At 36.7% G+C, this 20,019-nt stretch overlaps 1 protein-coding gene across 2 annotated transcripts in view; it reads left to right on the top strand.

The window, feature by feature from the left end:
- sgcd (sarcoglycan, delta (dystrophin-associated glycoprotein)) overlaps positions 1–20,019 on the top strand; it is a 247,047-nt gene that overhangs the window by 32,536 nt on the left and 194,492 nt on the right. The window contains exon 1 of one of the 2 annotated variants that reach the window (XM_055179483.2): positions 13,905–14,310. The exons of the other annotated variant lie outside the window; for it this stretch is intronic. The gene's annotated coding sequence lies outside the window, so the exon portion shown is untranslated. Of the gene's footprint in view, positions 1–13,904; positions 14,311–20,019 lie in introns of those variants that run through there. 2 annotated transcript variants of the gene reach the window in all.

Genomic DNA, 20,019 nt, shown 5'->3' on the forward strand with positions numbered 1-20,019 from the left:
TTTCTGCACAGTAACTTAGTATTCTGATGCATTGTTTAATTTACAGAATCATCTAACATTGTGTAATCTAATTTAAACAGGAGCTAAGAAGGACTGTAATGCAGTTCCTTTTCTGAACCCTTAACCTTTAGTGTATACATTGTTTATGGATAAATATGTAAAATGCATATAATTGTGAATAAAAGTATATGTATTTTTCTTCAGTACAAGGTTTTGCATTTAGTTTGTGAGGATGAGCTGTTAAGACATAAAGTATGTTAAAATGTATAATAAAGATGTGTTAATTATGTCAGCCTGTACCCAAAGGTCCCTCTACTGGCCAACGAAGACTAGTTCTGTTTTAATTATACCTGACCAGTGTGCTGTGTCTCCATATCATTTAACACCTCTATACTGCAGCTCTGTGCTCACTTTACACCTCTCGTCAACATTCAGTCGATTTCACTGAAAGTTTATGAAAAAGCAGACAAAGACATGCTGAAGGTTGTTTAAAAAAGTCACATAAATACATTCCACTGAAAACGTTATTTGCAATTGTTTCCACTAAAGAAATGTGATGTGTGTAGAGAACAATGTACTTATATTAGGATTTACAAAGTTTTACAATGTCATTTTGAGTAATATAGTGTCTCCAGTACACTATGGGTCAGTTTTCTGGACAAGGTTTAGATTAATCCTAGGCCTTAGTTGTATTAGGACAAACATACATTGCAAAAAACATGTGTGCATATTGAAACAAAACAATGGCACTAATATATATTAAGATATGTCAGTGTAAGATATTTTTAAATGAAGTCGGCTCAAACATACATTTTAGTCTGGGACTAGGATAGGGGAGAACCGGAGCGAAAGTAACGTGGGACGAAAGTAACAAAGCAATTTTACAGAGCTAACAAAATTATTTCCTTACCGTTTTGCGCGTCTAGGTCCGAAAGCTGTTTTCAACCATGTAAGTAAATTCCCAAAGCAGTCATTTTTTTCTTATAACTCATGTTTTTTGTTTCATGTGTTAAAGTACTGATCAATCTACAGGTTATTTAGTGCTCTTACACATCCTGAAGTTTCAATTCTCAGAGTTTTTCCAAAATAAAAGTAAATCAGTTTAAATGTAAGGAGATCCTGTCGGGACGAAAGTAACACTGAAATTTAGTTTAATTTTATAGTGTTTGAACTGTTAAAAATGTTTTATTTTCAACAATTCAAGTATGTACTGCCAGGTTGCTTTTGAAACATTTGATAAAACTGAAATGTAAAATGAAAATGTAATTTCATTATTTTTTGCAAAGAAAAAGGATAAAATATGTTTGCAGTTACATATTAACGAGTTCATAGTCATGTATATTTAATAAAAACAAATGTAACACTAAGGGCTCTATCTTACACCCGGCGCAATGCAGCGCAATACGCGACGCAAGTGTCTTTTGCTAGTTTCCACCCTGCGCAATTATAATTTTCACGTTTAGCGCCACTTTGTTTAAATAGCAAATGCATTTGCGCCCCCTTTTTGCCCCCATGGGCGTTCTGGTCTGAAAACAAGGTGTGTTTAGGCACATTGTTGGCGCGTTGCTATTTTGAGGCAACTAAAATAGACTACGCCATTGACCAACAAAAACCTGCTCTAAAGTCTAAAGTCAATGGCGCAATATGTTTTATGTTATTTAAAGAGGGCATTAGAAATATATGCACCTATAAACAGGAGGACAACGCGGGTTTGCTTATCACATACATGAATGGGCAGCAGCACAAAAACGTTTTTAAATATGAAAGATTAAAGGATTGAATGTAAGAGATTATTATTGAGTCTCTTGGACATAAATGAGGACTAATTATGAGACGTTAGAAGGCGCAAAGAGCTGCTTTCACCTGTAGCTGTAAGTAAATAAATGCTTTGCTTTAACAAATGCATCTGTTTTTTTTTTTTTTTTTTTTTACATGCTACCTCACAGATTTATTGTATATGATGACTCTGTACCTGTGGATATGGTGAGATGAGAAACATTTTTAAGTAATGCTTAAAAAATCTTGTGACGCTGTCCAAGTGCTGAAAGGAGAGCCGTTTGTAAATTCTTTATCTCCTGTTTGTTACAAATAAAGTATTTTTAGAGTACAAACCTATCTTACTTTCTTGTAAATTATATTGTGATGATATTGAATAGGCATACATTTAACGCAACTATAAGCCTGTTATTTTACTTCCATGACTAAAAGAAAACAATTTTTAAAGGTTTTAATAAAAAATAACAATTTCAATACAAGTGAAAAACAGCACAATTATTTAACATTAATCTTAAACTGGATCTTCCTTCTCCGCTTAGTTTTTCAATTTACAAAGTCCGTCATCTAAATAGGGATTACACATACTACCAGCGCAACTTGCTTTTAAAGGGGATGAGAGCTGAGACTCTCATTGGTTTATTGCACGTTACGCCCAAAATACTCCCATTACAATAGGACCAAACCATTTTTCCCTTCGTTAAATTAGCAAAAGTGGATTCGGACACGTCCATGTAGACGTTGCGCTGTGCGCTTTAGACAATGCGCTTAGATCATTAAAATAGGGCCCCAAGTCTATCTTGTTCTGTTGTGTTACTTTTGACCCACATGTGTGTTACTCTGTCTCTGCTTTTTTGACTACTTATGTTCAAACATGTTTTACATTTGATCAAAATTTCACCTGATATTAATAGACCACACTTGTGAGTTACTGACCACAGCAAAAATGTATCTCTGTCTAAAACATTATCTTTTAAAATAAAGTTTTTCTGAAAAAGTGGTACTTTCGGTCCTGCTCTCTCCTAAGCCATTGGGTTGTCATTTAACCTATGCTGGGTTGTTTCAACCCAAAATGCTTGGTTGTTGTGCCCCCTTCGTAGGTCAATTTTTATTTTTTTGTTATTTTAAGATAACTGCTGGGTTTGTCCCTTTTTGACCCAATACTTGTTTTGAAAATAACCCATAATTTTGTAGTGTATGGTGCAAAGTTGTATATGTAAGAACAAAATGCAGTAGAAACAACTTTTGGTGATGTTGTTTACTTTCACAGGGATTGGAGTTGAATCAGAATCATATTATTTATGTAGTAGTTAGTCAGTGTCCCTTTATAAGCACTCATAATATTGAGAATATAATTGAGATAATATTGTTCCTGACTTGCAGTGAGTGTGTTCACTACTCACTGGTGGGTTAAATGCAGAGGTCACATTCCAAGTTTTACATTTTGCCAAAACTGATTTAAGGCGGTATTAAAACATTTTTGCATCATTCTTTATGCTACAACAGATGCATTATAACCCTTTAAATCATGTAACGTATTATGAGTGCACGGAGTGTTTCAAGTTATTGTTCATTTATGTGGTTTAAGTTTTCATGGGGACCTTAACTCTTATAATCAAACCTACTGTGAGTCCTAATTTAACAACCATTGAAAACTGACCTCATAATACTTTAATAAGTAGAAACCTATTAGGTGGTTAAAAAGAATGAAAAGAGCAAGTCGAGCTAAATGATGAAGCCTTTATTTGGATCTCACTCCTAAAGTTGTGAAATTAGCCCTAAACATTCATGAGAATTCATGGCAGTGTGTGATTTGTGTACTAATTGTTCTGTTATGTGTGATCTTTCAATAATTCAGTTGATATTTTTATAAAAGCAGTTCATTGGATGTGATTGGAGTCGTCAAAAGCTATTTGGTTTCCACACTCAAGAGCTGAGAATGTAGTCTGTTTTTTGGCATGTACGTGAATGTCCGCACACGGTCAAAGCAAAATATAGTTTGGTATGTGTACACAGACGTTCGACGCATGCATATGGCAACAAAATGTAATGCATCTCCTGGGCTACATACTAAATTCACCTGTAGGCACATTTTTTATTTACATTTTATTTTATCTTTTTTTTTACTTTATTCCAGATGTCAAACAAACCACATTAAAAAAAACTCACTCCAACATGGTATCTCTATCTACTTTACATTTTTATTGATAACATTACATGTTCTTTTATGTTTTCAGTCTTGGGTAGTATTTTGGGTAGTTTTGTGTAACCCAATCATTTGGGTTAATATTTGGGTCGTTTGCACACCTCCCCCTTTTTTAAAAAAACGCTGGCGGCGAAAGAGTTAAATGACCCAAAAGGCTCAACCCAGCGTTTGGGTAGAAAAAATAACCCAGCATTTTTTAGAGAGTACAAAGTATTACAAAAATCCGACAATGCGCATACAGTGCACGTATACTATTGGAATTCCCAGGTCAGAGTTGACCAAACTTGAACTTTAAAACATGTGTGAGTGCAATTTTTTAGCATGAGCTTGTGTTTCCGATCTGCCGCATTCACATTTCTGAACTTTAAAAATAGTGCAACATTTGTATTGACCATTTTTGTGGTGCTTTATGCATTGTGACTATAGAAAACAGTGATCTGTGAACCTTTATATAGATAGTTCACATAACTAAAGGTTGAAATAAGCTGCTTGCATTTGATGAACAGTTTTTTTTAAATGTACCACGAGTGTCCGGAGACAATGATGGAATTTTAATGTTTTTATGTCAACTATCCCTTAAAGGTTTGGTCAGGATGGAAATGAAGTCAGTGGTCACACCTGCCTTTGACTACAAACCTGTAATAAATGAAAGTTCTTTGTCTCAGTCAGATTTCAGGAGATGCAACAAGGTTGGGGTGATTTATTGTTCTGTGCTTTAGCGACGAGACCTGAGGGTGGGCTGGAGCCAAGAATTACTGGTGAAATTTAATTGAGTTGGATGAGACGTTAAGGTAGCTCACTCTACGGGCCTGACTTATTGCCTTCTTGCATAGAATTCTCAATTAAAGCAGAACATCTGCGCCTCACGCCACATACCAGACTGCCTTCCAAAGGCTTTCGGCTTTTTGTTTACAAAGTGGAAAAAATGTGTGGATGCCCGTGTCATTTATGGAAATCGCTGGAAGATCCCCAGGTCTGGGTTCTAAAAACTTTTTTTATCCCTGAATATTGAATTTGTTATGAAGTTCATTACATTTGAATAATAATGTGGTGTGTGTTGAGCATACATGTGCACTGAAATGCCAATTTATTCATGTTTACACTGTACACAAATTCTGTATTGTTTTAATTCATAGTACCGTTGGGTTTAATTAAACACATACACAAGAAATTCCAGTTTGAACCCTTAACACAACTTGTTGTAGTAGAACTTGTACTTGTTGGCTGTTCCCTCGGGTGGTCAATAAAGTTTGTTTTTAAAGAGAACATCAACAGTAATGTCCTGTTTAGCAAGTACCCTTGAGCCAGTCACCTGTCTGTGTCTGCTGTGAAGTGTACCATGTGACCACATCAATAGGCCACGGTTCAATCAAACTCACCAGCCCAGAGGTGTGTATGTGTGTGTATCTGGCAACACATGTCAGTGTCTAGTGCCCTTTAAATTCCTCTGAGTCTGTGACTGAGTGACATATATGTACTCCTAAGAGGTGGATTGATTCGCTGGTCTTCCTTTGGTGTTTCTTGTGGTACCGGGGTCACATTTGGCTGCTAGGCAACAAAGACACCCGTCTTATTTAAAGGAATAGTTCACCCGAATGAGCAAATAATGTTCTTTACTTTTTTATAGTCTTCAAACAGCTCTTTAAAGTACATTATACACTGTTCATACAGTCTGGCCAGTGTTTGTATATGTGACACAGGACCACAAAGCCAGTCATATTGAGAAAATATGTCCAAATAAAGTCCTTAGCAACTTTATCCACTCAAAAATAGATTAGATATATTTACAGAATGAAATTTACAAAAGATCTTCATGGAACATGTTCTGTACGTGATATCCTAATTATATGTTTAAAAAAGAAAAAAAGGATAATTTTGACCCATGAAATGTAGTGTTGGCCTTTGCTATGAATTTACCTGTACAACTTAAGACGGTTTTGTGGTGCAGGGTCCAGAGTGGAAAATTAAAAACATTCCTGATTTGTTTGCTTTTTGTTTGCTTTGTTTGTTTATTTTGTTAAAAACAACGTTTTAGGAGTAAATTGTGTTTTTATTGAAGTTTTACCTCTTCGCATAATATACATACAACAAATAACTAAAATCTTAACTTTTATAAAAGTGTATAATAAAGCAATAAGCCCCAAGAAGCAGTGGGTTACCAGTGCATTTTATAACAGCTAAGGGGCGTTGTTTGCCTAAAACCCCCTTAGCTGTTTTAAATGCACTGTAACACCACTGCTTCGCGGGGCTTATTGCTTTTATAAAACGTTTACTTCATATGCATAGCAGGATTTCATAAAATAAAACACAAATAAGTTGACATTTGTCAGGACTCTGCCTAGGAATCTTATGTTGTATTTTGTCATGGTGGCAGTGTTCTGGCAGTCCAAGGCTTATGTGGAGGCTCATGCCTTGTTTATTGTGGCATGTTCCTCCGGTGTCTTATCTTTTGTCCCCGCCCCCTCGTTCTTCTGCTTATTAGTAATCATTGGTTTTCTCCCATCACCTGTTCCCGCTCGTTATCTTGTTTGTTTTTTTCTATTCAATGTTATTGTGTCCTTAGTTCTGCGCAGGATGATTTTGTATTGTTCTCGTGTTTGTGTTACGGTCAAGTCTTGTTATACAGTCAAAGTTTAGTGTTATATGTTTTCATGTTTTGTACCCCCTCGTGGGTTTTTGTTTTGTTCAATAAAGTGTTTTCTGTTTTTCCCCGACATCATTTGCGTTTGGGTTCATCTGTCCCTCAGATCCTCACAGAAATTATAATAGTACAAATATTACTCTTCAGCCAAACAAAGTAGTTCCTCAGTCTCAGTCTGCAAAAGTTTCCAAGCAACCCAGACGCAGCAAAGACACAATGAAAATGTGATTAAAGATTGTTGTGTTTATTTTTATAAATCAACATTCATGTTGATCTAATTTATACATCTAATTTATACATTAACATTTATATCGTGCAACTGTTGAATATGATCAAATATGCTTGGAAGCATGCTTAACACTTTCCCGTCAGCGTTTTTTTTTTTAAGTTGCCACCCAGTTTTAGTTTAATGGCTTCCAGAAAAGTGATCTTCTTTAAATAAACATAAAATATTAAATGAAACAGACGCTTTGCTTAAAAAAACCCTGTTTCATCCTACCTTCATTTGTTCTCTTATCATCTCTTAAATTTTCAGCTAAAAGCAGAGATAATTCCATTTTTGTGTAAGAGATCAGATTCAGAGCCACGATCAAAACTTACACTGTGTTTTTAGTGTTGAGTGAATGCGTCAGTGTTTAAGTTGGGTAAGATCGCCAAATAAAAAATATAATTAAAGACTATGGTGTTTATTTTCATAAATCAGTACGCAGCAACAGTTGCGCAGTGATAGTTATGTAATGTGGTCTGAACTGTGAGGTTACCGGTGTATTTTATCACGGCTTATTTCTCTGGAATGCTTGATTCTGATTGGTCAGTTGAGACATTTGCAGGTTCGTTCTTTTCAAATAATAACCGCTCCAAAGTAATAACGCATAGCCGGTACTACTTGTACGATTAAAATCGCTCCGCGCCAATAAAGACCAATAAAGATTACTGTTTGGCGCCAAGAATGGAAAATTTTGACATTCATTTTAACATGTACGGAAAAAACAAAACATTTAAATAGTGGATAGAAGAACGAACAACGACAAGACACAGAGTGCTTACTGAGACTGAACAAAATAGAGCATGACAGCTACGAAGCCAACACTCAAAGAAATACAGAATGGGCATTAAAAATTCTCAAAGACTGGCTAAAAGAGAAATAAATGGAGACAGACAAGTATGAAGCAGAGGATCTTAATAAGGTATTACGATAATTTTATGCATCTGTGCAAAGTTTCGCGGAAGGATAAAAATGTTAATTTAAAACAAATATGCCAATAAAATGTTTCAAATTCATATTCATGTCCGTTTTTTTTCTTATGTGGCAAGTAGCCGTGTAATAAGCGGGATAATGTAGAGGCAGCCGGTAGTTATCGGGAAAATAAGCCCCTTCAGTGTGATACAAGACCCTCCGCTTCGCGTCGGGTCCTGATCACACTGTCGGGGCTTATTTCCCGATAACTACCAGCTGCCTCTACATTATCCCTTACTTAGAACGCGTTACAACCAATCAGAATGAAGAACCAGAACTGGCTGTTTTATAATACTGAATAACGCCTGTAACCAGGGTTGCCATGTCCGCGGTTTTCCTGCAGAACTGGGCTACTTTAATACCGTTGCCACAGGCTGTTTTTCATGTCCGCAGGTTGTAATGACCCCAATAATGTGATATTTAGCCCCGGGAATGCATATTTTAGCAGAGGAACCTTGCCAAAAATCTCGGGGTTACTGGTTACTGGAGAGCCCCATCCGGCGAAACGCAATTGAGCTAGTTTTGGGCTGGGAAACACAAACCTGTAACATCCATTTACCCCTGGCTGACATCTGTGGCATATGGAGGACACTAAATATAATAATTCATCCCAATAAATAATTAAATAAAAATATCTGCCTTTGAAAAATATAACACAGGAACAGCTTCCCTTGGAGCTGTGGTACTGTAGTATTCTCTTAATTTGATCTGACTGCATACCAGAGACAAGTTATTACTGGCACGAGTCTGTAATCTATATCCAATAATCAATGTTCATCTTAATAGCCACAGTCATTGTATTTGAGTAGCTTTACTACACAGGGTAATGTGACTTGACTCCACAACAAAATGGAAGAAAACTGTCCATGTAGAAAACCCTGAAGCTTATTTTGTGTTTCTTGTGATGTACAGCACTACGGCTGTGTGACATAGTTAAAGATCAGAGATGGTACATCAAAAGTTGAAGCTTTAAATCCTATTGTGTTTCTGTAATAAATGTTCTGTCACTGAAAATTTAAACACTCCTTTTCACACTCCTTTTCAAAAAGTACACTTTTGTAGCAAATAAGGTGCATACTGGTACCTCGGAGGTACATACTGGTATCAATAAAGGTACTTACAGTATCTGTACCAATACATATTCAGACATTTTTAAAAGAAGTAGTCCCAGTGAGAATTAATAATTACTTTTTTAATAATAACTGATAAAAAATAACTGATAACTAAAAACAATGCTCTGGGACATCCTATGTGTGATAGTATGTAACCAGTTGTGTTTCGGTATGCAGAATTTGATTGCTTATATAAAGTCTGCTGATATGTTCTGTGAATCAAATTGGTTCTGAGGGTTTTTAAGCATGGTTGTGCATAACTGATTTCAAATGTGGAGTTTTTCCAAAATGATCCCTTTTGATATCGTTCAACCCTGCATGAAATCACAACATCAAAATATCTGTTTTATCAGCTGCACAAACATTTTAATTGGCTTCTCAACTTGTTACAGAGCTGTTAGTCGCTGAATTTCACAGCTATATCTATCAGATCACGTAAACATTAGTAAATGGGCTCTTAGTATTATTTACGTTCCATTAGACACACAATGTCAACTCGCTGAAATTTGTGCTCTTAAATAATTAATTCTTGGTATAAGGAAGAAGTAGGACACAGAATTGTCAAACCAGAATCAGATGTCTGTTCTATCTTTTTATAATTCTTACAGTGTATTAGAGCTTGTACAAAACTCGTTTTAACTGGACTACTTCTTGTGGTGAATTTTTTGTAGTAAGGTGGGTCAATGTACCCGCGTCAGTGACGTGACGTTAATTATTTTGTGTCTGTATGGTTCAATTAAATGTCAAAGGGTTAAAATATTTAAATAAATTTGCAGATTACTTGCATACATTCTTTTTTTAGTCTAAAATTTCTGGTTTAATTTCATTTTGAAAGAATATTTGGGGGATAATTGCAAAAATGGCAATGTGCTGTAACGTCTGTGTCAATTGGTGTAACTAGTATTTTTATATAAATATTTTCATATTAAACTTTAAAATCTGTAATTTTAGTGTGATTTTTTTACATACATTTTTACATTATTTGTCAAAGATTATTTAGAAAACAGAGCTGGTTTTAGCATATGTCCGGACAAATATTACAAAAACGCATTAAAATTTACATTAAGTAATTACTAATAAAATGTATTTTCGTGTGATATTTTAAAATGATTTTTTTAAATGATTGCACTTATATGACATCAAGGTATATAAAATATTTAATATTTCTCATTCTTTGGCATAATTGGCGGTTACACCATTTGACATTTTCAGATCCAGTGATTCTTAACTTTAATAAAAATGGTGGAAATGTAATTTTTTTATTGCATAAAATTAATAAATACACTAGGTGCATTAGAATACACGAAGCTCCCGTTCCACCACATCCCAAAGATGCTCTATTGGGTTGAGATCTGTTGACTGTGGGGACCATTTTAGTACAGTGAACTCATTGTCATGTTCAAGAAACCAATTTGAAATGATTCGAGCTTTGTGACATGGTGCATTATCCTGCTGGAAGTAGCCATCAGAGGATGGGTACATGGTGGTCATAAAGGGATGGACATGGTCAGAAACAATGCTCAGGTAGGCCGTGGCATTTAAACGATGCCCAATTGGCACAAAGGGGCCTAAAGTGTGCCAAGAAAACATCCCTCACACCATTACACCACCACCACCTCCAGCCTGCACAGTGGTAACAAGGCATGATGGATACATGTTCTCATTCTGTTTACACCAAATTCTGACTCTACCATCTGAATGCCTCAACAGAAATCGAGACTCCTCAGACAAGGCAAACATTTTCCAGTCTTTAACTGTCCAATTTTGGTGAGCTTGTGCAAATTGTAGCCTCTTTTACTATTTGTAGTGGAGATGAGTGTTACCCGGTGGGGTCTTCTGCTGTTGTAGCCAATCTGCCTCAAGGTTGTGCGTGTTGTGGCTTCACAAATGCTTTGCTGCATACCTCGGTTGTAACGAGTGGTTATTTCATACAAAGTTGTTCTTCTATCAGCTTAAATCAGTCGGCCCATTCTCCTCTGACCTCTAGCATCAACAAGGCATTTTCACCCACAGGACTGCCGCATACTGAATATTTTTTTCTTTTTCACACCATTCTTTGTAAACCCTAGAAATGGTTGTGCGTGAAAATCCCAGTAACTCAACAGATTGTGAAATACTCAGACCGGCCCGTCTGGCACCAACAACCATGCCACACTCAAAATTCCTTAAATCACCTTTCTTTCCCATTCTGACATTCAGTTTGGAGTTCAGGAGATTGTCTTGACCAGGACCGCACCCCTTAACCCTCAAACGCTCCTCGTTTTCTGTTTACACTTCTGGCCCTTGGGGTCAATATGACCCCAAAATTGAAAGCATAATTGTAAGAAAAATATACATGTTCAATAATACAAATAATATATCATTTTTTTTGTTTACTTCTCATCTATACAATAAAGCTGTGTTTTGAGAGATTTGAAGTAGTTTTGTACCTGTTTACCACTAAAATCCTCAACTACACAATTTGCTTTCCTGAAAAATATCAAATTTTTATGAAAATTCACATAAATTATTATCTAAATTTGATTTAAATTGTTTTTAGATATTAATATAGGTGTGGGGTGTTGAATTCAGGCATTGGTTTTTAGAAAAAAACATAAGAGAGTTACAGTGTAGGAATTAAATAATTTAGACCGGCAGATTCCCATAGAGACCCATTCATTTTCCTGGATGTGGACAACTGCTCAAATCATTACTTTTGTGATACATTTTGTACATTTATGTTAATATAAACATTAGAAAGGATATTAAAAACAAATATTATGTCAAATAGTAATTTTTTTATAGTTTTTGATGCATTTTGAAATGTCTGTTTTAAAAAAATGCCATAGAAATTTGACTGAGTGTAAGTGTGTGTGTGTGTGTGTGTGTGTGTGTGTGTGTGTGTGTGTGTGTGTGTGTGTGTGCACGCACGTGTGTGTGTGTGTGTGTGTGTGTGTGAGAGAGAGAGAGAGAGGGAGAGAGAGAGAGAGAGCCAAGCATGTGTGCTTGAGAGAATGTGTGTGAGAGGCAGAGGGAGAGAGCATGTGAGTGTGTCTGTGTTTGTGTGTTTGTGTGTGTGAGAGAGAGAGTGTACATGTTCGTGCATTAGGTTACACCCCTTTGTATAATTTTTCTACATTTGTGACTGATTTTATTTGCCAAATTTTATAAAAATGCTCTCTGTGGTAGTCATGCGTGTGTGCGTTTGTCTGCGTGTGTTTGTATGTGTTTGTGTGTGCGTGTGTGGGTTTGTATGTGTGTGTGTGGGTTTGTGTGTGTGTGTGGGTTTGTGTGTGTGTGTGTGTGTGTGTGTGTGCGCGCGCATGTGTGTGTGTGTGAGAGAGAGAGAGTGTGTGAGAGAGTGTGCATGAGAAGGAGAGAGAAAGAGCATGTGTGTGTGTTTGTCTGTGTGTGTGTGTGTGTGTGTGTGTGTGTGTGCGTGTTTGTGAGTGTACATGTGTGTGCATTATGTCACACCCCTTTGTGTGTTATTTTCTGCATTTGTGACTGATTTTATTTGCCAAATTCCACACAAATGCTCTCTGTGGCAGTCACACCTGTGTGTGTGTGTGTTTGTGTGTGTGTGTATTTGTGTGTGTTTGTGTGAGCATGTGTTTTTTGCATTGCATTTGTGCACAAGTACCAGGCCTTCATTTCTGTGTCAAAACTTTCAGATTTATGCTGGATTTATTGATATTTATTTTTTGACAAATGGAAAAAAAGTACATTTTTTTGCATTTCCCATTCACTTTCAATTGGGGTCATATTGACCCCAAGGGACAGATTGATAAAAAAAAAATTACATACCTTTAGAACAACCGAATCAAGCCCAGTTTTTTTGTGCATGTAAAGATAGATTATTTAGGAAAAGTCACAAAGTTTTACATCTCTGAGATGAAGGGAACCTTTTTTGTTAACCAATGAAATGTCGTTTGGGGTCATATTGACCCCAAGGACCGATTGAGGGTTAATGCAATGAAGCAACTGCCATGTGATTGGTAGATTAGATAATCGCATTAATGAGAAATTATGCAATTATGCAAATTATTAATACTTTAGATGAGTGTAGTTATGAATATTATATTGCCTTTCTGTCAAGATATCGTTCTAAAAATTACTTATTCTTTGCCCCAATAGTATGTATTGTGTTGTTTTGGGCATTTTAATGTGAAACAGGAGTGCCTGGATGACACTATGAAACACAAACTTCAAAAATAACTTATATATGCATTTCAGCATTTCTTCATGTATTATTTGTTGTGTAATGTTTACTGTATAGTTTAATTAATTAATTAATTAATTGATGCATCATTTATTTTATTTGTCAATTATGTGTAGGCCAACTAAACTTTATTATAAACTAATCAAATAGTTCAAATATTATTTAGGACAGATATATTGCCTAGGACGATATGCGAATTGGGACACAGGGTTAGCTTTGTGTAACAACAATAAAAATTTTAATATCACACTGGAATTGATGTCATTAGTCATCATTAGTCATAAAGTCAATCTTTCCCATCTGCCATTGCTTTCAAATAGAATTTGTGTACATTCAATCATGGGTTTGACATCAATTCTAAACACAAAAAAGCGATAATTGTATGAAAAAGTGCAGCCTGGTCAATGGTTTTGATATTTCATAATTTTGATATACGAGCGAACTATTCCTTATAACCTCAGCACTGCTTTAGCCCTTTCTCTACTTCTTAACCTATGCATGCAGCTTTCCCCCTCTCTCTTCATCTCTCTCTCTCTCTCTCTTCCTCTGTCTCTCTCTGTCTCTCTCCCTCCTTTGGATTTCGAATCATGATCCCCTCTGCTGCAAAGAAAACTCCACCTACTCAGAGCTGCTAATGTAGTCACTGACAGTGCAAGCTCTCTCCTGCTCTCTCTCTCTCTCGCTCTCTCACTCACTCACGGTCTCCACACCGGTCCCACATAAATAAACAGCATCACAACGATGTGGGGGAAGAGAGATGTTGCCGCTCGTGGAAAAAGAACAATGTTGAAGCAACTCTCTCTTTATCTTAAGCGCATGCTTCCAGCCTTGGGATTACAGACACGTTCCCTCTGGATTTCCTGCCCACTGAAGGATGCTCTGTTCTGACGGCGATCCTGCCGTGCGCACAGTAAGGACTACAGGACTTTTCTCACTGTTTCCAGCTACCTGCCACTGATCCAGCCAGCCAGGGGAGTCTCGTACAGCCCATGGAGTCCAGACTCGTGTTAGATGCTCCACTCCACATGTATGCTTGGCTGTAGAGAGAGAAAGGCAAAGAGATTAGAAACACTGGCAGCTGATCAGCTCCATGGTTTTCTGACTTTATCCAGGCGGTGATTTTTGGCATCTGATAAAGAGGTAGGACTTTAAAGCGCATTGGGTGGCGATTCAGTGGGACATTTTGTGCATTTACATTTACATTCTGTTTGCAAGTGCATGAAATTTAAGATATAAAATCTCAGGACTCAAAATTGAAGTGGAACTAATGTGAGAAGTTTTAGTATGATCCTGCATATTGTTAGTGTGTGGACACCATCCAGCTTTCAACCTGATTTAAAACTAATGATAAAGGTGCAAAAATTATTGTTATCAGTGCCGTATGTTGTTCGATTATCCAGTTGATTCATTTGGTTTAAAACCCCATCCCTGAGACTTACTTCAGCTATATGTCTTTCAACTGTACCTCATGGCAATATAATGCTAAAGCTCTGAGCTTAGGTGATGTGTGATGCCTACTGAGAAGCTCCATTACTCTCAACCAAAAAAACTGAAGCTACACACTGTGTTAAATGCGCTTCTCAGCCAATTCGTCTCTTTTTATGCCAAGCACACTGTGCTGTACATCCCATCCTCAATGTAAAGCTGTAATTATTGCTGAATGGAGGGTGTGCTGTATACCATCACCAGGCAGATTATTTGACTTTTTTATGTGACTGGATTGATTTAGCCAGAAGACACTTTTTCACATTTGTGTCTTGTTTGGCACATAGTAACCTTTGTTCCTACAATTGCCGTTCGTGCGACAAACTCTTGTTTCTTTTATCCCCTACTCAACATCCAATACAAGCAAGTACTAATTTCCCAAAGGTTATTTTGAAGAAAAACAGACATTTATTAAATATGTACTTAGGACTAGAGCACTCCAAATGTGCCAGTGATAGCAAATAGAGCAGAGAGAGAGAGAGAGAGAGAATCAGAAATCAGCTTTGTTGAAAAACCTAATGAGCACCTGGAGGCAGGTTGGTGGGCTATCTGACCAGGGGATGGAAAATCCCTTTATAGATTTTTAAGCTACATAATTGAGAAAAGGAAATTAGCTGCTTTGCTCACCTGCTTCTGTCCGTGCAGGTCTTAAGTCCAGAAACCGACTGAGCATGACATTTGAAAGGGCATACTGTATATGTAAGATTAAGAAGATAATGTTGACATTGATTACCTATAATTACCTATATCTATTTGATGCATAACTTTATAAAAATGGATATATGGGTGCAGTTTCCAGGGGGGCTGGGGGAGGGAATCCCTCCAAATAATAAAATTTTTAACAATTTAACACCCCAACAATATGTATTCGATTGAAAATGTATGTACAGTTGACACATCTCATCCCATTTTCAGACCAAAACTATGTCCTTGATTGGATACAAACTATACCCAAAGTATACAAAAGCCAATGTTATATTCATTACATTCACTTATACCACGGGTCTGTTGAATGCTGTATTCTGATTGGTTGAGAAATGTTCCATGGGTATGCATTATTTTTCGATAACCGCACACCTAACTTTTCAAATGTCTTAAAAATAGGCACCAGAGCAATGTTTGTGGTAAACGTGGTATAAGCATAATAATTGACTCCGGCCCTTTGAATTTTTTGAAAATAATGCACACCCAAGGTGGTTATGCGGCACGACGCGAAACAGTGTTTTATTTTCTTATAATTCAATGGCCCGTCATCAATTATTCCTTACATAAATGCTCATAAATGTAACAGCTTTAACAACTTTAATTTTCAAAAATACACATATTTAAGGGATAACAGTTACATGCATTTGGCAGACCCTTTTATACAAAGCAAAGTATTGGTGATCCAACAAGTCTCATGGGAATTCGTACATATTTTACGAATTTGTACGTTTTCATTCGTATGTTTTTATACAGTTCATTTCGTACAATTTTACATGAATTAGCCACCTCATAAAATATGTACAAATTCCTGTGAGATCTATAGTTCTCAATGGGCCTGAAAATTACAACCCGACCCTTTTAAAGCCCGGACACGATGTAACCCGACACATCAACATGAACTATCTGCCCGAACCAGACCCGCGGCCCGACGGGAATTCAAATTAGCATTTAATGTTCACGCCTTTTAAAGGATTAGTCCATTTTCTTAAAAGAAAAATCCAGATAATTTACTCACCAGCATGTCATCCAAAATGTTGATGTCTTTCTTTGTTCAGGCGAGAAGAAATTACGTTTTTTGAGGAAAACATTGCAGGATTTTTCTAATTTTAATGGACTTTAATAGAACCCAACATTTAATACTTAACTCAACACTTAACAGTTTTTTTCAACGGAGTTTTAAAGGACTATAAACAATCCCAAACGAGGCATAAGGGTCTTATCTATAAAACGATTGTCATTTTTGACAATAAAAATAACAAATATACACTTTTAAAGCACAACTTCTCGTCATGTAGATCCGGTCGTGATGCGCCTACTGACCCCACGCAATATGTCATGATGTCAAGTGGTCACAGAGGACGAACGCGAAACACCGCCCTAGTGTTTACAAGTGTGTTGAAAAAGGAACAATTCCGACGTTGTTGTATGTCAACTGATACTAATTAATGTCTTTGTGTAAATTTATTGTTTAAAATGGTCCGCAAATGTGCGTTTTATATATTTAACATGTGACCTCCCTACGTCACTACGCATTTACGTTAGGTCGCCCTGGACCGGACCTAGATGAAAAGTTGTGGTTTAAAAGTACCTATTTTTATTTTTCTTGTCAAAAATGACAATCGTTTCGCTAGATAAGAACCTTATGCCTCCTTTGGGATCATTTATAGTCCTTTGAAACTCCGTTGAAAAAAACTGTTAAGTGTTGAGTTAAGTATTAAATGTTGGGCTCTATTAAAGTCCATTAAAATTAGAAAAATGCTGCAATGTTTTCCTAAAAAAAAAAAAAAAAAAAAAAAAAAAAATTTCTTCTCGACTGAACAAAGAAAGACATCAACATTTTGGATGACATGGTGGTGAGTAAATAATCTGGATTTTTCTTTTAAGAAAATTGACTAATCCTTTAACAATACAAACAATTGAAACAATAAACTTTAAAGGCAGGGTGCACGATGTTTGAAAGCCAATGTTGATATTTGAAATCACATAAACATACACGCTCCTACCCCAACAGAATCTGGACCTTCTTTTGATAGACCCACCCACACACATACACAACCCCGACAAGGATGTCGGTTAGTAGACACGTCCCTTACTGCTGATTGGCTACAACTGTGTTTTGGTAGTCGGCCTGACTCCCTTCTCCAAAGCGTTTTTCAAACATTGTGCACTTCACCTTTAAAGGTGCAGTGTGTAATTTTTTGTAGGATAATTTGCCAGAAATGCAAAATAATATACCAAACTAAATTATCAGGGGTTTATAAAGACCTTTCATAATGAGACATTTTTATAAAGACCTTTAGAATGAGACATTTTATCTACATACACGAGGGTCCCCTTACATGGAAGCCGCCATTTTGTGCAGCCATGTTTCTACAGAAGCCCTTAATGGACAAACTTTTTTACTAAGTTGTCTCCGTCGATGACATGTTTGTCCGGTGGCGGTTACCGTAGCTTCTCTATGTATGTCAATAGCAAGAGGTGAGCAGTGCACTGAGCCATTGGTTGCAATTCGCAACCTCACCACTAGATGCCACTAAAATGTACACACTGCACCTTTAATATATAAACAGGCTATATAAATATGCCCTAAATAAAAATCACACAATAATAAATAAAAATAATTCAAACATTTACCCAGCCAGCGGGTGGCTACTTTTCACACCACACAATTCAGCACCTTGCATTTTGGGCATTGCACATAACCTGTAGAAAATTTCCATCAGAATCCAGCAACAATCCATACACTTTCCAGACCTCTGATTTTCCCACTCCTATAGTAGCGACTGTGAATTCACCTGCGGCAAGTTTACTTTGCACCACCTCCATCATCTTCTCCAGGCTACAAAAGCGTGACCTCAGCGGCGTCAGGTCTGTCCCCGCCCCTCTCCATGATGCACATTGCACGCAGACTTTCATTACGGTGAACAGTAGCGATGATTAATAAAAAAATTTCATTAAGCGGAAAAGATTAATCCCGAGGTCTGACCCAACCCAAGTCATTTGCTTATATTTCTGACCCAAACCCATGTGTCCCGTTGGGTTTTTCGTGCCGACCCAACAAGAATTCTAGTGAGACCCTCAGATCAGTGAGATCTTGGGATTGAATCCATCACCTTTGCGTTACAACACAATGCTCTACCAAATGAGCTACAGGAACATATCATCAATGACACAAAACAGTAGTTGCACATCTCTTTCTCATTCGCACTTTTGCCAAACATGTGGTGCCCTCATTTCCATTGGCCTATAAAGACAGCTGTTGCATTGTGGCATTTTTGTGAAATTAGGCCGAACATCCAAGCCTGATCTAACGAGAAATCATAATGTATTTTACAAGTTAGCTAATTTATATGAATTTGTACAAAGTGAATCGTACAAAAACATACGTTTATCATTTAAAAAAGAACAATGAAACCCTTAACCCCAACGTCACAGGGGCGAAAGCAAATTCGTACAAAAACGTACAAATGCGATCATACGAATTAATACCAATTTAGCACTTCATAAAATACGTACGAAATGAGATTGAGATTGCATTGGAACATCGTCAAAAACATCAAATAAAAAACTACTATCAACTCGCTTAAAATAGGTTAATATCGCTGTTATAGTACATTTTATTAAGCCCTATACAATTATCCATACAATCTCAAAAATGCTGGGTTATTTTCAGTATTTTGGGTTGAAACAACCCAGCATAGGTTGAATTACAAGGCAACAGTCGCTTTTTGACCCAACGCTGAATTGAAAATAACCCAATTTACAACCCATAGATTTCCATTCACACTTGCTTTATAACTCCTCATATGTGAAATTTGTATATTCTCAGCTCTGTACTACACAGCACATCTGTGAAAGACGGCTATAGTGATTTTATATTGTGTATTCGGGTGGGAGGCATGAATCTTTACGGCAGACTCCATAGAGACAGAACATGGGAGGATTATTTCTGCAGTTTAATTAGTCGACTACAAGCTTTGACTTAATTGGTGGCCCCTGGTTTGCATTTCATGCGTTCAGGAAGGCTAAAAGAGAAAGAAATTGAAATAAATAGGTTAAAACAAAATGATTTGTCAACATTCGTTTAAAGTGGTGTGGGAACAGATGAAAAACAGACGAAAGTCAGTAGAAGGCTGAGTCTGAGCGTACAGATCAAGCAAGAATGCCGTTTGAATAAATATGAAATCTTAGCCTACAGGACCATGATGCATTAAAAGTAATGATGCAGTGAGATCATTCCAAAATCTATAGTGAGCTCCCTTCGGGGACAACATTTTAAGGTATTGGAGCTGTGTAGATGCGTGGGGTATTCAAAAATGAATGAGCAACTTAATTTTGTAGCTAAGATATCTTCTTTAAGCCAAATCGCAAAGTAGCAGTGCATGTTTCCTTCGCAGAGAAGTCTCAAGATGGTGTATGAGGAAATAAAATATAAACACAATTTAAATCAATTAAATTGTTTAAATGAAAAGCATTGATGAAAGCTGCAGTCTGTAACTCTGGCCTCTATATCGCCATGTCTGATTGAAATAAAATAATAATTGCAGTTATTTGCGGAGTAATGTTCTGTAGTTTGTGCTTTGTCCCGGTACTCTGCGTGGATGAATCTGATGCCTGTGATCTGTCATTATACATTCACATGACACAAGTACATCCTAG

This window comes from Misgurnus anguillicaudatus, chromosome 9 (assembly GCF_027580225.2).
Source record: "Misgurnus anguillicaudatus chromosome 9, ASM2758022v2, whole genome shotgun sequence".
Taxonomy (NCBI): Eukaryota; Metazoa; Chordata; class Actinopteri; order Cypriniformes; family Cobitidae; genus Misgurnus; species Misgurnus anguillicaudatus.